Here is a 10000-nt window from a genome sequence, read left to right as displayed (position 1 = left end):
CCCATTCGTCGTCCACTGCTCTTAATACTGCCTAGGTTCCTTTTTACATCTTTCCCCTCGTGATCTTTAGTGTTATCCTCAAACGCCTTCAGATAAGGAGTCTAACCATTCTGGCAAGTCGTTTGACAATGATCAAGAAGATCAAAGGTCCCAGAACACAGCCCTGCGGTACACCAATTGCAGCCCCAGCCCTTTATAAGAGGGGGCGGCTCCTCATCCAACATGCGTCCTTCCGCTGATGTCATTTCCTGTCCATCGAAGGAATCTACCCCTTTATTCCCGCCTGCAAATCCAATCTATTCACCAGCCTTCGGTGTGGGGCAGTGTCAAATGCTTTCTGGCAGTCCATATACGCACAATACACCCATCCCTCTCGGCGGAGCTCACTCTCCGGTAAAGTCTTCAGAGATTTGTTGAGAATGACCTCCTTCTCCCTAATCCGTAATAACCACCCATCAAGCTAATTCGTCAATTACAACTACCCATCCCTTTTCTTCTGGAATAATACCGTCCAGTGTTTTCACACTCGTCAAGGAGACTGGACTTTGGTTCAGCGCAGTATCCACGTCTGCTTTCTTGAAGATAGGCACAACATTTGCTCTGTTTTACCCACCGTGGCACTAACACCTTACTCCAGTGGTACACACTGAACACCTCAAGCGAACAATGAACCATATCGATATACCTCCCCCCCCTCCTCCTCCTCCTCCCCCTCACCCACCACATGAGAAGGGGACATTCATCAGGATGGTCAGGGGGCAGTGCAGTAGTTAGTTTATGTGTCTTCCTAGTCGTTCCAAAGCTTTGCTTCTTCTGTCATATCAAGCTATCCCAACATCCTTGCCCAGGACCTATTCCCTTCCTTTCTCCCCTCCTTCACAACACCACCACCATCACCATCACCACCATCACCATCTCTTCACTGGTGTTGCGGGCTATTAATATCATCCGACCGTGGACACACACACACACACACACACACATACACACACACTTGTGAGCCTGTCATTTAGTCCCTGGCATATCTTTACATCAACCTCTGCGAGTCCTTCAGCCTCGTGTTAGCTCCTCTTAACCCAACAGTCTTGATTCCTGATGAGTTTTGAGATGCGTTTTTGGGTTAGCCTCTCCGCCTTGTCCACACAATGTACCCATCCCCCTAGGGAAACTGAGCCTCTCTCACATACACACAATGTACCCATCCTCTAGGGAAACTAAGCCCTTCTCCTGCCTTATGTAGGGTGTGTGTGTGTGTGTGTGTGTGTGTGTGTTACGGGGAGAGAGAGAGAGAGAGAGAGAGAGAGAGAGAGAGAGAGAGAGAGAGAGAGAGAGAGAGAGAGAGAGAGAGAATTTTTACCCCCTCGTCAGCCCCTCCTCTTACCTCATATGTATGTATCACGTGTGCGTGTATGTGACGTGTGTGTGTGTGTGTGTGTGTGTGTTCGTGCGTGTGTGGGCGTGGCGGTGGTGGTGACAGCGGCGGCGGGGCAGCAGCAGAAGAGCCACCTGGGCACCAGCTGCGAGGCCGGCCATGTCTCACTTTACAACACCATCTGGCCCAGGGTACGATTACAGCAGGTACCACCCCCCCCCCCCCCCCGGTTTCTGACTGGCCTCTCTCCTTGTGTAGACAGGGGAGGAGGGGGAAGGGGGGGCAGGCTCCCTCCCCCTCTGTGTGAGTGTGTGTGTGTGTGTGTGTGTGTGTGTGTGTGTGTGTGTGTGACCATCTCTTGTACTGTACGGGGAGGGAGTTCTACACTCGTGGGGCCCATACTTATTCACATCTTTGTCGCTGTAAAAGACACTTATTCACATCTCTGTCGCTGTAAAAGACACTTGTTTACATCTTTGTCGCTGTAAAAGACACTTGTTTACATCTCTGGTGCTGTAAAAGACACTTATTCACATCTCTGTCGCTGTAAAAGACACTTGTTTACATCTCTGTCGCTGTAAAAGACACTTATTCACATCTCTGTCGCTGTAAAAGACACTTGTTTACATCTTTGTCGCTGTAAAAGACACTTGTTTACATCTCTGGTGCTGTAAAAGACACTTGTTTACATCTTTTCCAGCAAGTTTCCTGCATAGGGTTTCCTGCTGTGACCTTTCCAGCTGTCGACCTGAACCAACTAGTGCGTCCACAACCTTCTTGGTCATGATCGAGTCATCCCTCACTCTTCTCTCTTCCACGGTGGGCAAACATGAGGCCTCTGACCCCTACCCCCATCCATCCTTCACTGTAACTCGGCTCCCTCCATTCTAGGAACCTCTCTTCGCAGTCTTCCTCTAGACCTTCTCTATTGGTTCTTTGTGCTTTGAAGTGCGGCGGTGACCGAACTTGAGAAGTATAGTCTTGTTCGACCACACACACACACACACACACACACACACACACACACACACACACACACTGCGCATAGTCTACTGAATATTTTCTTATCCATGTCCTTTATATGCAAATCTAATAGTTGATGGCATAAAGTATCTTTACGATTTTCCTAGCGACTTCGAAGTCCCTCTCAAGCACACTTCCTGCACCTCCTATTCCAAACAAGGTCGTCTCTCAACTGCGCCTGCCCCAGACCTCGTTACTTTTGCCTTTACTGAGAATTTGTCTCGGGCCCCTTGTAAAATGGTGCAGTCCCCACGATTCTTCACTCATCCCCCCATGAGTTTGACATGATCCGCAAATGTATTCAGGTATGATTTCAGTCCTTCTGCTGTGCCACTGGCATACATCAAGGAGGGCAATGGACCCGAGACTAACTCTTGTGGCACGCCACTGGAGACCTCCAACTCATTCCGAGAGGGCTTCACCCAACCTGTTCCTCCACTCTTCCCTTCCACTAAGATAATCCCATATCCACCGAAGTACTCTCCCTCTTACGACTACCTGAAGATCCAGCGCCCTCACAAGCCTCCTAATGTGGGACAGCGTCAAACGCTTTCTGAGTGGTGGGACAGCGTCAAACGCTTTCTGAATGTCCAGACCCACATCATCCACCTATCCTTCTGTTCTCACGCATAAAAGAACCGAGAAATTTGTTGCGCACGATCTCCTTTCATCCTCGTCGTCTCTCACTATGACAACGTCTCCTTGCGAGTAAACCTCCATTTTGCTTTGTTCAAACTCGTTACATGGAACCAGTCTGTGTTCTATCGCAATGTCACGTTCTCTTTTTTCCGAAGTTCTCGATGACAAGTACGACACTTGATCTCTTCCACTCCCTCGACACTATACCTTCCCCCCCCCCCACCCCTTCCCCCACCACCAGCAACATACTGAACCACATGTCGGGTGGATTTTAGGTTAAGTGTTAACTCCACCATTTCTTCAGCATTATGTGGAGCGACGTCGTTCTGTGACCGTGAGCCTGATTATGATCCGTCGGCCAGCTTGTCTTTCCAAGCAACGTCACAGCGACTTCCCCATGACCTCCTCCTCCTCATTCCATCTCACCGGCGTTGGGGGGATGGGGGGGCAGCAGTGTCTCTCTCTCTCTCCCTCCCGCTGTGAAAACCCCCCCCACCCTCCTCCCAGTGAACCTGTCTCTCTCTGCGTCTCGCGTATCTCTAAACAGCCCATCCTCTCCATCTCTTTCCTCCGAATGCCTTCACCTCACCACCTGTTCCCCGACCCATCTCTTTAAGCCTTCCACGACCTTACGGAACAGCGTGTTGAATCATCCCTTGATCTGTCTGCGGTATCTTCATCACGCAGTGTGTCTCTCCGGCTCCTCCTCCCTCGTCTCGCTATTACTCCCATCCCCCCCTGGCTCTCAAACACCTTCCGAAACGCTGGCTGGCACCAAGTGTCGCCTGCATTTCCTCGGCAGAGAACATCCCAAAGTTTCACCTTTTTCTTTCTTTCTGACACCATGCGCAGAACTGCTGCTGCACACACACACATCTCTCCCTCTCTCTCTCTCTCTCTCTCTCTCTCTCTCTCTCTCTCTCTCTCAAACGATCCCTCATAATCATTCACACCGAAAGGTAACCTACATATTTCCTCCCCTCCCAAACCAACCACCCTCACCTCACCACCCTATCTACCTCACCGTTGATTTCGCCCCCTCCAGGGCCGTCCGACTTACACTGACCCCCCGCACACGACAGCTAAGTGTAACTCCGCTTCCTCCCCCTCCTCCTCCTTCAAGTCCCATGTTACCATTGACTGCCTTTCCCGCTTCCTTCCTCCCCCTCCACCTCCTCCTTAAAGTCCCATGTTACCACTGACTGCTCTTCTGGTCCTCATGCAGTTTCTCCTCACCAACTTGCCTCTCAGTCTGGCCTCCTCATCTCTCGTCGTCCTGCGTCCCCCATTTACGCGATCACCCTCACTGAGCGTATCGTACGCGTCCTGCTCAGTCGCACCCGTCTGCTGACGAAGGGTGAGGTAAGGACCTAGGCAATCTGATGGTCACTCACACGTTCTGATGACACCGGTGATGCGAACATGTCTTCCGGAACACATTCAAAGGAGGAGGGAAGGAAGGAAGGAAGGAAGGAAGGAAGGAAGGAAGGAGGAGGGAAGGAAGGAAGGAAGGAGGAGGGAAGGAAGGAAGAAGGGAAGGAAGGAAGGAAGGAAGGAAGGAGGAGGGAAGGAAGGAAGGAGGAGGGAAGGAAGGAAGGAGGGGGAAGGAAGGAGGAGGAGGGAAGGAAGGAAGGAGGAGGGAAGGAAGGAAGGAGGAGGGAAGGAAGGAAGGGGGAGGGAAGGAAGGAGGAGGAGGGAAGGAAGGAAGGAGGAGGTAAGGAAGGAAGGAGGAGGGAAGGAAGGAGGAGGGAAGGAGGAGGGAAGGGAGGAAGGAGGAGGGAAGGAGGGAGGGAAGGAAGGAAGGAAGGAAGGAAGGAGGAGGGAAGGAAGGAAGGAGGAGGGAAGAAAGGAAGGAAGGAGGGATGACATCTTGTACCTCCATGACATATGTCTCAATGAGAATGTCTTATTCCCCCAGTGTGTTTATCTCTTACTGAAGTCTCCCATTATGAGAACTCTGACATTTCTGAGGTGTGTGTGTGTGTGTGTGTGTGTGTGTGTGTGTGTGTGTGTGTGTGTGTGTGTGTGTGTGTGTGTATGATTACGAGCTGAATATTAAGGGGAGGGAGTTTTTCACTCGTGTTGCCCCGTTTTTTTAACTCAACCTTGTATTCATGCATCATGTCTTTACTCCTTCGCATGCATGCGCACGCACACACACACACACACACACACGTGTGTGTGTGTGTGTGTGTGTGTGTGTGTGTGTGTGTGTGTGTGTGTGTGTGTGTGCAGAAGCGTATGTTTCAGAGTGCACGTGCGTGCGTGACTCAGGCCTCGGTGATGGATGTTACCCAGGCACTTGGGGGGCGGTGAGGTTAACAGAGCGAGTGACGTCACCCATACACATCAGCATATGGGTGGGTGGGTGGGAGGGGGAGAGGGGGACGGGGGAGGAATGGGGCGGGTGGGTGGGTGGGTGGGTGAGTGGCATTAAATTAGGCCACCCACCATACACACGAACCTCACAGAAACTCCCCCTACACTCGCACTGCTGTTTTTTGTAAACATAAGCCTCAGAGAGAGAGAGAGAGAGAGAGAGAGAGAGAGAGAGAGAGAGAGAGAGAGAGAGAGAGAGAGAGAGAGAGAGAGAGAGAGTCTTAGCAACACCCGAGAGGGACGACCCCCTTTTCGTTCTAGGGACACAGCGTTAACGTTGCCCAACTCGAAGTACTGACTAATTCGACACCATCATCATCTTCATCATCTTCTTCTTCCCTTCCACAGCTAAACTCTAGACCTCTTCACTTGTCAGTGGTCTTGCACACTCCAGTCTGCCATCTGCCTTCGATTGGGTGACAAATCTGTCGAGTCTTAAGCACGCTGATTCCTGCGTAGCGAGGTAGCGTCAGGAATTTACGGAGAATTGCCACACTTGTTCACACATGCTTTTTAGATGTCAAGTATAATGCATCGAAACTAGGGCTTCCCGCAGCCATAACCACGCCCTACAGACCTTGCCACGGTTTTCCTTCACCACTTCATATGTTCTGATATGTGGCTCACTGACGGAGAGTCGCTCCCCGTATACCACACAGCGACCAATTCGCTTTATCCCTCGTGAGTCTCAGCATATGTTCAAGCCAAGCCCCTAAAACTGAAGTCGTCTTTCACTCCATCCTGCCACCTCCTTTTACGGGTCCCCCACACCTCCCACCACTTGTGTCGTATATACCCTCTTAGTCAATCTCTCTCTCTCTCTCTCTCTCTCTCTCTCTCTCTCTCTCTCTCTCTCTCTCTCTCTCTCTCTCTCTCTCTCTCTCCTTTTCCTTCTTTCTTCCGACCATTTTTCATTCTTTTTTTCTCTCCAATCTCGTCTCTCGTAACGAGTCCTCGAGTGATTCATTCCTCTTCTTACACCCACCCACAGTGTCGCAAGGTTCCACACAGGTGGTGCTTCCCTCCTATATCAAACACACACACACACACACGACCCCCATCGCGTAGCTGCAACACAATGAACCAGCACTAGTGTCACTCAGGCCCGTGGCATTCACGCAACACTGACCGACGAACTGGGAAAACACCCCCAGCACCACACCCCCGTCTGACCCAATGCTCAAAATCTGTACAAAAAAAAAAAAAAAAAAGAAGAAAAAAATTACGAAAAGATAAAAGAGAAAAAAAATCTATCAAAGTAGCACCTGATTATTATCCCTTTCATTTTCTAATCGCCAAACACATACGACGGCGCTGTCGATGGTCCTTTTATCCAAAAAGAAAGAAAAAAGGTTTCCATTTTACTTACATAGTGCCGCTGGAAGAGACTACCTAGCCTTCTACCTCGAACCCTGACCACTTCGTTTTCTACCTGACGTAGAAACCTGTGCGTGCGCGCGCTCGCGTGCGTGCGTGTGTGTGTGTGTGTGTGTGTGTGTGTGTGTGTTGGTGTCAAGACAGAGCAATAATCCCACATCAACACTCACCAAACAGGAAAAGCCAAACCCCACGTCCCACACACCGCCAAGGGCCGACAGCGGAGCAACCTTCTCTCTAAACTAAAACCTCGTCTCGTGTACGTCTGCAGGAGGAGGAGGAGGAGGAGGAGGAGGAGGAGGAGGAGGCGAGGAAGAGGAGGAGGAGGCGAGGAGGAGGAGGAGGAGGAGGAGGAGGAGGAGGAGGAGGCGAGGAGGAGGAGGTGAGGAGAAGACATCCGCTGTGTCACTGTAGTTCCGGGGTTATTTCCCCCCCTCCCCTCTACACGGATCACGGGGCACCCCCCGTCCACAACCGGCCCAGCTGTTCATCCTCTCAGGGAGAGGTGAAGGGGGAAGGAGGAGGGTTAAGAACACTGCCCCGCGCCTTAGGATTTGTTGGTTTCCGTCTCATGCATTCTCCTGGCATCACTCACCTCCTCCTCATCCTGCCCTTCCCGTGCACTTCCTGTGCTGCTGCTGCTGCTGCTGCTGCTCTCTCTCTCTCTCTCTCTCTCTCTCTCTCTCTCTCTCTCTCTCTCTCTCTCTCTCTCTCTCTCTCTCTAATTTCACTTAGCATGTACATTTCCTGCGTCCCTGTGCAACGCGCCATGGTTCACGGAGGCCATGCGCTCCTCCTCCTCCTCCTCCTCTCGGGTGCCAACAGGTCATGTGGTCGTTCCATCCCAACACCAACACACACACAGATGCCGTCTTGCCAGCGCGTCTTGCCGGCGTATACACTGGCCTAGCCGCTAGAGGGAAAGTTGGGGGGGTGTGCCTTGTGGTTAAGGTGTGTGTGTGTGTGTGTGTGTGTGTGTGTGTGTGTGTGTGTTGTCAACCCCTTTTCTAAGGTTATCGTTTCTTGAAAATTCTTTTATATAATGCTCTGGTTGATCATAAGATGGGCCTTTTAAGTTCCCTGGGGACAAGTCAGAGTTCTTAGTACTAGCAGTTTGGGACAGATTCAACGACGTTACGGGAAGCATGATTACATGAATGTGATTGGGTTGTTAGGGTCTGTAGGGAAGTCGCCTTCATGGCGGTGTTTAACGATCGTATTCCTGTGTTTATTTATCCCTGCGTACCGGATGACTGTGCCAATAGCATCTCTCACTTACTGTTTTGCCGGACTGGCCCATGTAGGCATCTTTCCATGCATGACATTTGACGGCGTAAACACAGCCAATTTTTCTGGTCATTTGGCCTACTTTTAACCAGGGTCTTACTGATAGCGTTGTCGTATTGGAAGGCGGCAACATTAAAAGCAACATTTTTTTTCAAGTACCTGTCTTACATCAGCTAAGTTAAGAGAATAGGGCAACACCAACTTAAGTGGAAACCAATTCTAATACCTGTCTTATATTAGCTAAGAGAATAGGGCAACACCAAACTAAAGTGGAAACCAAACTAGGCATGTACGGGAAAGAACGCTTTGGAGCGATGTGGTATAGAGGGAGGGGAGGTGGGTGACGTGATGTCAATGGGATGAACCAGGGCATGTGAAACGGACAGGGGAAACCATGGAAAGGTGTGTGGGAACGTTGGTTTGGGTGCATTGCACATGACAGCTTCAGTTGATGCCATCAAATGAGGCCGTTCTTTGTATATAGGATCCTGGCGCTACCTCACTGTGCGAGAAACGAATAACAAGATATATATATATATATATATATATATATATATATATATATATATATATATGTTTACCAAATAGCGTTCTAGCTACGTCTCTTCGATGTATATCAACTGAATGTTATATTTCTTTCTTGTGTCTCCCCTGATGATGTGATTATTACACGAAAGTGAACTTGGGAACTAATCGTGCTTCATTTTCCCCGTGGACTCTTAGGAATAAATATAGATTCATTCATTTATCTATTTATTATACTTTGTCGCTGTCTCCCGCGTTAGCGAGGTAGCGCAAGGAAACAGACAAAAGAATGGCCCAACCCACCCATCTACACATGTATATACACATACACATCCACACACGCGCATATGCATACCTATACATTTTAACGTATACATATATATACATACACAGACATATACATATATACACACGTACATAATTCATACTTTCTGCCTTTATTCATTCCCGTCGCCACCCCGCCACACATGAAATGACAACACCCTCCCCCCAACACGTGCGCGAGGTAGCGCTACGAAAAGAAAAGGCAACAAAGGCCACATTCATTCACACTCAGTCTCTAGGCTGTCATGTATAATGCATCGAAAATAAGAGCTCCCTATCCACATCCAGGCCCCACAGAACTTTCCATGGTTTACCCCAGACGCTTCACATGCCCTGGTTCAATCCATTGACAGCACGTCGACCCCGGTATACCACATCGTTCCAATTTACTCTATTCCTTGCACGTCTTTCACCCTCCTGCATATATATATATATATATATATATATATATATATATATATATATATATATATATATATATATATATATATATATATATATATATTTTTTCTTTCAAACTATTCGCCATTTCCCGCGTTAACAAGGTAGCGTTAAGAACAGAGGACTGCTAACGCAACAGCAGGCTTTCAACACCTGCGTTCAGCGTTTCACAAATCGACGTTTTTTCTTTTTTCTCCCCCATTTTTTTTCGCGAGTCGTTACTTTAAACGTCACGCGTTAATTACCCGTTACATGTACCAAGCCTGAGGGGGGGAATTCAGCTCTAATTACCAGCACATCTCTACAAGAGGCATTCGCTCTTCCCTGGACACACAAAGAGTGTTCTCCTAGCGAAAAAAGAACCCACACTCCTCCTCCTCCTCCTCCTCCTCCAGAGCTAGCCAGCTGGCGGGGCGGGGCGGGGGTGTTCGCGCCCCCTCTCCCCCCACAATCGACCATTATTCTTACGCCGTTCAGTCCACACGCGGGGCTATCTGTGCCCCGCCCCGGACAGAAGGGAACACTTGGGGGCCAATGAAGACAGTAGAGGTGTCTGTCTATCTGTCTGTCTCTCTCTGTCGTGTTTGGCCAGGGCGTGAGTGATGAGGGGGAGGGAGTGAGGGGGAGGAGGAG

The 10000-nt window shown here is 49.7% G+C and overlaps 1 protein-coding gene across 4 annotated transcripts in view; it reads left to right on the top strand.

Moving 5' to 3' along the window:
• The window catches only part of LOC139751469 (nuclear hormone receptor FTZ-F1 beta-like), a 515727-nt gene that overhangs the window by 290122 nt on the left and 215605 nt on the right, over window positions 1–10000 (top strand). The gene's annotated exons all lie outside the window — the stretch shown is intronic.

Source organism: Panulirus ornatus, chromosome 11 (genome assembly GCF_036320965.1).
Source record: "Panulirus ornatus isolate Po-2019 chromosome 11, ASM3632096v1, whole genome shotgun sequence".
In the NCBI taxonomy this organism is placed as follows: domain Eukaryota; kingdom Metazoa; phylum Arthropoda; class Malacostraca; order Decapoda; family Palinuridae; genus Panulirus; species Panulirus ornatus.
Note: the sequence above shows the minus strand (reverse complement) of the source record. Positions and strands in the feature narration are given on the sequence as shown.